Below are 8385 nucleotides of genomic sequence, written 5' to 3'. Positions count from 1 at the left end.
CTCCTGAGAAGTCACAGGGGAGGCACTTTCAGAGCAGGGACACCCGAGGTCAGCCTCCACTTCGCTGCTGCCTGCCCCTTCGCACACCTTCTCCCTCCTCGGCCCTCCCCTTGGTGACTAGGAGAACATAAACATCTGCAGAAACTGAGGAAGGTTTTGGGTTTTCTCAGAGGTTGTGCTGGCCTTCCTGGGTTTCACAGACATCCATGTTACAGAAACAGTATCTGTGAGGATTGCTAGAAAGATATTCCGCCCATTTCAGATCATAATTTCATTTTTGGATTAGCCCGGACTTCAGAAAGCTGTGAGGAAGGACTCCTTTGTTCTGCCTACACTAGAATTATTTTCACAGACTTGGATTTGAATGTTAGGGCTGCACTGAAGGAAATTCTAAGAAATAAGCTGTATAAAAGCCCATTACTAAATTTTCTGGAAGGCTTTTTGTCTTGAAATTATCACATGATTAGGGGCCATGGGAAAAACACCTTGAGTGTCTCATCAGATATTAAAAAAAAGATTTTTTTTCCTAGAATATTCACATTTACTTAAAATGATGGTGAATGTTTTAACTAACTCTATTCCCCTTTGGTTGCTAACTGGAGCCTGCCTACACGACTGGACAGGACTGGGGGCCCGAGTTTGCACCCCTGCTCCTGCCTTGGCTTGCTGTCTCATTTGCATTTTTGGTTTGCACCAGTCACCTCATTAACTTTTGAAGAAGGCTGTGCTACAGAGAACTTTTAAAAGCTGCTACCAATAATTTTTCCAGCAGGGCAGAGAGTCATGAAAAGGCAATTCGTAAGCTTTCGAGTCAGTTATCTCTAATCACCATGCCAGTGTGCTCTTTCTTGGAAAGAGTGGCAAGCAGCAGATAAGCTGTTTCCTCCTGCAGCCAGCGGGGAGGTGTTTGCCACTCCCTCCTCACTGCTGCCTAAGTCTTTCCGCCCCTTTCAGGACAGGAATTAATAGGATGGGTCTTCAGATGAAAACCTTAATTCACCCACATGTGCACACATCCACACGACACACATGTGCTATGTGTGTAAAGTGTACAGACTGGCCTCAGAAGACCCCTTACCTCCCAGCCACACAATTTAGATTCAGAACTCCCACAGCTTTTCTCAGGGATATATGCTTACTTCTCCAGGGCATTCTCCTTATAAATTGTCTATACATAATATATGTGTACGTCCCCATCCTTTATTTGCATTATTATGTTTGTATCTATGAGAAAAATGTTTATTAGAAATGAAATATGCAAACATTGGGGTAAATATCCAGGCACTTCGATTAGCGCTAAAGCTCCCCCTGTCCACAAGCTACCCCGAGCCCTGCCACCTCCCGGAGTTCACTGTCACCAGTCTTCGTGTCCTTCCAGACTCTCCTGTGTGCTTTTGCAAATTTATGTGTGTATCTACAGCAATATATTGCTTTTATGCTTGTTTGAGTTTGTTTTTGTGTGTGTGCACATATTTTGTTTGCTTGTTTGGCTAGTTTTTTTAAAGACTGGGTCTTGCTGTGTATCCCAGGCTGGCCTTGAACTCACTGTGTAGCCGGACTAGCCTCACTCTACCATCCTCCTGCCTCAGCCTCCCAGTGATGGGATTAATATATTGTTTTTATTATGTGTGGCTGTGTCTTAAGTAAAGGGATGCTAAACAGGTTGTGGTGTTGTACATCGTGCTTTTTTTAAACTTAATAGTGTTTCTTTTTTTTTTTTGGTACCGGGAATCAAACTCAGGACCTTGCACTTGCCAGGCAGGTGCCTGTGCCACTGAGCTATATCCCTGGCCTTAACAGTGTTTCTTAGAGGACTTTTCTCCCTACAAGGAAAAAGCTCTTTTCTATACAAACTTATCCAGACAGTATCTTTTGATGCTAGCTAATAGTCTTCCATCTTTATTTTACAGGCAAAGCCCTGCAAAAAAATTAAATTACAGGTCATGAAGGACTTCAGAAATTCTGGTTACACAAATATGACTGCCTCATAGGGTTTCCATGCTGGAATACAGTGCTCATCCAATATAGCTGTTTTCAGTCTTGGTCTGAAGTTCATTCTCTCATAGTTATTTACTGGCTGTCTACAGCCACGCTCCAGCCTGGGGACACAGCTGTGAACAAGAAGACTGTCTTTCCTTCCACAGCATTCATATGGTCTTGAAGGGAGACTCAGTAAAACACATATGGGGAAGCATATTGTTTGATGACGAGTACTGCCAATAAAAATTAGAGAAAAGAGTACAGGTTCCAAGAGGAGGCCAGATACTATAATTTTGTTACTGTTTTCTTTTTTCAGGGAATGCAACTTCATTTTTTTTTTTTTTTTTTTTTTGTTGTTGTTTGTTTTTCTCCGGTACCAGGAACCGAACTCACGACCTTGCCCTTGCCAGGCAGGCGCTTTGCCGCTGAGCTAAATCCCTAGCCCCGGGAATGCAACTTCAAATGGTGGTCACAGATGATCTATGGAGAAGGCGACAATTTGAACCAAGTCTATGCTTTTTATTTCCATGCTAAATTAATCAGTAGCATCTTCTTCAGAGGGGAAAGAGGTAAGATATTTTCAGAAACTTCTTTCTCACATTCAGCTCTCACAGTTCACTCAGCCTCTAAAACCCGGCTAGTGAATAATTTCCTGCTTAGAGAGGGTCAGGATGATTACACTTCTGGCAGTCGATATACACTGGTCAACTTAACAATCATTTATGTGTGTGTGTGTGTGTGTGTGTGTGTGTGTGTGTGTATTTTGCTAGGAATCTTTATACTGGACTACATCCCCAGCCCTTTGAACTTGGGATCCTTCTGCCTCAACCTACCAGAGTCCTGGGGTTACAGGCATGCACCACCATGCACAGACAATATTTTTTTTTTTTTTTTTTTGAGACAGCATCTCACTGTGTAGCTCAAGCTTACCTGGTACTCCCAGTCCTCCTGCTTCAGTCTCCTCACTGCTGAGATTATAGGCATGTGCCTCCACACCTGTCTTGTATTTCACTTTTGTTGTTGTTGTTGGTTTTGTTTTGTTTTGTTTTGTTTTGTTTTCCCCCGTACCGGAGATCGAACTCATGACCTTGTGCTTGTCAGGCAGGTGCTGTGCTGCTGAGCTAAATCCCCAGCCCCCTTGTATTTCATTTTTAATAAAGCTGCTCTCTTAACCCTTAATTTAAAAAGCACAGTGATACCAGGTTTTGGATATAAGCTAAAAACAATTAAGAAGGTGTTAAATAGGTGAGTATGGTGGCATATACCCATCATCCTAGCACTCAAGAGGGAGGAGGGTCATGAGTTCAAGGCCACCCTGAGCTACACAGCAAGGCTCTGTCTTAAAACAAAACAACTACTGAATCATATCTCCCTGTTAAATTATATTGCAATTAACAAAGTAAAGTCCCTAGCTGAGTGTGGTGGCACACACCTGTAATCCCAGCACTCAGGAGGCTGAGGCAGGAGGATTGTTGTGAGTTTGAGGCTAGCTTGGGCTACAAAGTGAGCTCAAGGACAGCCTGAACTGCAGTGGGAAGAGACCCTGTCTCAAAAAGATCCCCCCTCAAAAAAAAAGTCTAGGAAAAAAGAGCAGTAAGAATTCATTCACATATCTTAATGTGAAGGGATTCAGAGTACACACCAGGAATAGTACAGCTTAGTGGTTTATTCCTAACCACCTTTTGTCACAATCATATATTGCATCCCCAACCCTTCTAATTCCTTATTAATCAAACCACAGTCTGGATCACTTCACTTTCTACATTCCAGCAAAGCAGCAAGGAATTTCTCATCATAAATGAATGACATTCTTATTTGCAAAGAAGTCTCTTCTGAGTTTGGTAAAAGTCAGTCAGTTTCCCTGACCCTGACCCCCAGTGAGCAAAGCGACCCCCTCCAAGCTGAGAGCCAGACCCTTTGCACTGTGGACTCAGCAGGGACTGCCAGCTGCCTCTCTTCTTCCTTGATGACAAAATCCTGTTTTTATTTCGTGTGGCAGTGAGCCAGGAATAATGAACCGAAGACTACGGCTTGCTGCCTTTCATGGAACCACACGCCTCCTCGTAAGTGCTCAGTGGGAGCCCAAGGAGAGCTCCTCAGAAGGGAGCAACACAGCTGCAGCAGTGCGCTTCGGTCCTTCCCTTCTCGCTGCTGCTTACAAGCAGGGTACAAGAGCTGGAGCCCCAGCCTCTGTAGTGGAAAACTGCATGGAGGGTGGGAAGAAAGGCAGAGCACGGGTCCCTGTGGCACACAGAGAAGCTGCACCCTTGAGTTTTTCTTACCGGTATTGAGGACTGAACCCGGGGCCTTCACACTGAGCTATACCTTCAGACTCTCTCCTTTCCTCCCTTTTTTTTTTTTGGAGACAGGATCTTGCTAAGTATGAAACTGCCCAACCTGGGCTCAAACTTCTGATCCTCCTGCCTTCACCTCCCAGGGACAGGACTATAGGTATGCGCCATCATGCCCAGTGACTGAATTTTTACATATGAGACTAAACCCTTATAACCCCACAGTCAGGCCCTAACTCATGAGATGGGAAGGGGCTTTCTCAAGTGAGAACAAGTCTGAAGAGTCTAGAAGACATTCTCTTTGGAGCCTCTTTAGTGGCAAGAGACGCCAAATCATTGTAAAATTTAGAACAATCTTTGGTCTTGTTAGAATTTACTGCTTAAGTTATTGTAGGGAATCATTTTTTGAAGCTTTTTTTGTTCATTTGTTTCTGATGCTGAGGGTTGAACCCAGGGCCTGCGTATGCCAGCCAGGGGTTCTACCACTGAGCTATGCCCCAAGCCCCAAAAGGTTTTTAATTATACCAAAATAAAAGCTACTCAAAGTAGAGAAAGGGCTAATCCTTGACATTTTGCTAGTGGCTTGCAATTAGTGACTAAGTTTACCCTAACCAGTTGTATTCCCACTGTTCTAACTAGATATTCACAAACTATAACACAGATTTCTTTTTTAGACCCAGGATATTTATAAACAATCCTAAAATTCCAATCAGAGCTTCCTAAAATATGTAGTTACTGAGTTGCCATGAATTATTGTTACAGCTTGCGTCTGGATGTCTTCCCAAAATCTCGTGCAATCATAGGGGGGGCTTTTTCAGAGGTGGCTGGATCTAGGGTATGTGACTGATTCATGGTGCAATGCTAGGATTAAGGGTGCTAGGATTAAGGGTGGGTAATTATTAAATCAATCCACTGATTGGTTACGTACTGCCCTAATCCTGGCAGCCTGGATACAATCTAAGGGACAAAAAGAGGTTTGTCTTGTCCCTTGCTTGCTTTTGCTACCCTCTGCCCACCATGAATGTTTCTCTTCTGCAGTGCTGGTCTGCGGTACCACCCTGCCTTGGAGCCAGCTGGTTATGGACTGAAACCTTTACAAACTATGAGCTAAATAAACCTTTCCTCCCTTAACTTTGGGTGTCGGGTATTTTGTTTCAGCAATGAGAAAAGTAACTAAGACAGCCATCAAATATGAGCCTGGGACAGAAATCTCATAAGGCCTGGGGGCCTGGACCTGGAGACTACTTACCTCACCGGGGCATGAAGCCATTGCAGGCAGTACTTTTGAAGAGGAAAGCATAAGACTTCAACAATGGAAATTGGATAATCCAAGAACACTACTGGAGAGGAAGGAGAGAAAGAAGTGCTTTGAGCTACTCATGGTCCAGTGAAACCCAGAAGCCAGGCCACACGAGCTAAACTCAACGGGTAGTAAGAATCACCTGCCTGCCATGTGCACTTCAGGCCTTTGCCATCTCCAGCTGCCCAGCTTTAACAGCAAGCTACCAAGTGAGAGAAATAGCAAGCAGTCTGGTTTCCTCACCACAGAGCTTACAGGAGCAGGGTGATTACTAGACCACAACTAGCTATGTTATGGTCACTCTGTCATCACCGAGACACAATACCTGACACCCACAATGTAAAGGAGATTGGAATTAAAAAAATGACTCTCATAAGGGTACAAGTAGATTCCTTTCAGCAGTCCATTATTGGGATGCGATGAAACAGGATGTCTTTAGTACAACACGGATCAACTGAGTCCCCCCCAGCACTTCCATATAGCACACTTGAGTTAACAGCTTCAGGAATATTTTGAGAAGTAATAAAACCTGGGAAGAAATATGCATCCAAAGACTACCAGTATTTATTGATCAACTGAGTATGCTAGGTACTTTCTCATTATCTCATTTAACTCACAAAAGTTCCATGTTATATTGAAGCTCAGGGAAGCAGACTTTCCCAAGGTCTAGTAACAGATAAAGCCAAAATTTCAACTTGGGGTGCCTTGGACTCAAGCACTGTTTTCTTTTTTTTTTTTTTTCCGGTACTGGGAATCGAACTAACGACTTAGCGCTTGCCAGGCAGGCGCTGTGCCTCTGAGCTAAATCCCCAGCCCCTCAAGCACTGTTTTCACCACGGCTGTTTACATATAACTTTTTAAAATGCTTTTATTTGGACATAAAAAGAGAGGAACGAGTAATATGAGGGTTCTATGTAAATGAATGGGAATATTTTTGAATAATTTGAAAATACTAAACCTGAGAAAGGTATTTTTTTGGGGGGTACCAGAAATCGAACTCAGGATCTCGCACTTGCCAGGCAGGTGCTTGTGCCACTAAGCTATATCCTCGGCCCTTGAGAAAGGTATTGTCATACGTCTAGTATAATCTGCTCACATAATACTGTGGGATAATAATGGACATTCCTCAGAAATGAGGTTTGAGAGATCCCTCATCGACTATCCAACAGATAAGTCTATTTGCTTTCAAATCCTTTTTTAAAATTCGTCCCAGTTATCCAGTGAAGCCCCAGACTATCCCATCTTCCTAGTTTTCCATTTCTTACGTTTTTAACATTTTGACTTCACCCCAGTACTGCTGTGTGCCCTGTTCTTTAATGTTACTCTGATGAATGTATAAAAAATGTTAATGTACGGTAAGTGCGTGCTTCTGACTTACTAGAATGAAAACTTCTACGAGGGGAGAATTGGATCTAACTTGTTCATAATTGGGACCATCGGACAATTCCCTGGAAAACATACGTAGAGCACAAAAACATTTGTAGACTGAACAAGCTCTCAGATTTTATACTGGCATACTTGTTTGCCTTGAACTAAAGATGTGATTTAAATATATATGTGTGTGTGTGTATACACACACACACACACACACATATATCTGACTTCGTAAGTGGGTCTAAAGTCCTTCAAATAACACTTTGGGACGCAGGAGGCTTCCTATTTTTGTTTGGTTAACTCTGTAGCACCAGGGTCAAATTTCGACTTCATCTTAAAGTGACAGTATCCCCTTTTTAAAACAAAGGGCAGCCCGGTGTGGTGACGCACACCTGCAATCCCAGCACTGGGGAGGCTGCGGGAGGAGAATTATTGTGAGTTCGAGACCAGCCTGGACTACAAAGTGAGCTCAAGACCAGCCTGAACTGCACGGCGAGACCCAAAAAGACAGAATAAAATAAAATAAAACAAAGGACATAATTGAAAACCAAGCGCAAAACAGTGACGAGCTCTTTAGCCATCTGCCACAGGTACCTCACAAGCATTCAAAAACGGAACCACACTGAAAGGAACGGGAAAGCAGTGTACGGTACATTCCTGACAGCTCCGTCCTCCGGGCCCTGCGCCGCCACGATCCTTCCCCGGCCCGGCGCAGCGCGCGGCTGGGTCCCAACACCGGACTCAGCTCCGCTCCAACCCGAGAAGTACAGCTTGGGCAGCCGCTGAAAAGTCCTTTGAGGCCCTGGAGATCCGAGAAGTTAAACCCCGCTCCATACAGAGCCCGCGGTCCCCTTTAGGGTTTGAGGGCCCGTTCGCGCCCCCCAAACGAGTCAGCCTACACCTGACACTTCGGCTCCAGGAAAACGGTGGAACTTGAGCCGGGGGGAAGCCCAGCCCGGAAGCGCGAAGAGATTTCATCTAAGCCCCACCCAGACCCAGCACCACTCCGCGGCATAAGGAAGGGGAGGAGCCTACCCGGCGCTGCGTCAGCCGCCGAGGCCTGGAACCACCCTCAAGCCCTTTCTCAGTAGCCCACAGCCTCGCAGAAGGCACCGGTGGAGCGCGACATGTCAACTCAGCGCCAAGTGCCCGGATGCTCCCCGCCCCCCGGCCGCTCAGGGGCCCCGCCCCTGCGCCGCTCTGCGTGCCTACACTTCCGGAGACGCAGCGCGCTGACGTAAGAGCCGTGCCCTCTATATGAGGTTGGGGAGCGGCTGAGTCGGTCTTTTCCGCCCGCTCCCCCCTCCCCCCGCGCGCCGCTCCGGCTGCACCGCGCTCGCTCTGAGCTCCCGGCTCCTGCTAAGCTTGCGCGGCCGCTGTCTCCCTCAGCCACCACCATGATTATCTACCGGGACCTCATCAGCCACGATGAGATGTTCT

At 45.5% G+C, this 8385-nt stretch overlaps 1 long non-coding RNA gene across 1 annotated transcript; it reads left to right on the top strand.

Moving 5' to 3' along the window:
* The first annotated feature begins 2360 nt into the window (after window positions 1-2360).
* Window positions 2361-6117, top strand: LOC106147101. The gene is made up of 3 exons (XR_001231853.1): window positions 2361-2549; window positions 3980-4043; window positions 5430-6117. It is a non-coding gene; the product is annotated as an uncharacterized LOC106147101 (long non-coding RNA).
* Window positions 6118-8385: the final 2268 nt, after the last annotated feature.

Source organism: Chinchilla lanigera, unplaced genomic scaffold, assembly GCF_000276665.1.
Source record: "Chinchilla lanigera isolate Chin_1 unplaced genomic scaffold, ChiLan1.0 scaffold00117, whole genome shotgun sequence".
Taxonomy (NCBI): domain Eukaryota; kingdom Metazoa; phylum Chordata; class Mammalia; order Rodentia; family Chinchillidae; genus Chinchilla; species Chinchilla lanigera.
The sequence above is the reverse complement of the archived record's forward strand: the minus strand, read 5'-3'. Positions and strand labels throughout refer to the sequence as shown.